Source organism: Myotis brandtii, unplaced genomic scaffold, assembly GCF_000412655.1.
Source record: "Myotis brandtii unplaced genomic scaffold, ASM41265v1 scaffold454, whole genome shotgun sequence".
Lineage (NCBI taxonomy): Eukaryota > Metazoa > Chordata > Mammalia > Chiroptera > Vespertilionidae > Myotis > Myotis brandtii.
The window spans coordinates 88,172-88,413 of NW_005367354.1; the positions used below are offsets into that span (position 1 = coordinate 88,172).

The 242-nt window shown below is 65.3% G+C and overlaps 1 protein-coding gene across 1 annotated transcript in view; it reads right to left on the reverse strand.

Moving 5' to 3' along the window:
- The window catches only part of WDR43 (WD repeat domain 43), a 37,904-nt gene extending 37,668 nt beyond the window's left edge, over positions 1-236 (reverse strand). The window contains exon 1 of the mRNA XM_014546626.1: positions 14-236. The gene's annotated coding sequence lies outside the window, so the exon portion shown is untranslated. The remainder of the gene's footprint in view (positions 1-13) is intronic.
- Between the last annotated feature and the right edge of the window lie 6 nt (positions 237-242).

Below are 242 nucleotides of genomic sequence, written 5' to 3' on the forward strand. Positions count from 1 at the left end.
CCTCTTGCTTTACCTTGGCCTGCAACCGCGTTGGCGCCCATGCCAGGCAGGTGCAGGTACCGCTGAGGTGCGCGGAAGGCACGTACTCTTGATGCAGCCGGTTGTTGGCTGTCTCCCACACTCGCAGGTGACCATCGGCAGACGCCAAAGCGAAGAAGGCCTGACTATGCGGGGAGAAGGCGCAGGGGACCCCCGCGGAAGACAGGGAGTCGGCAACTCGGCCGCCACCCGCTGCCACTGCT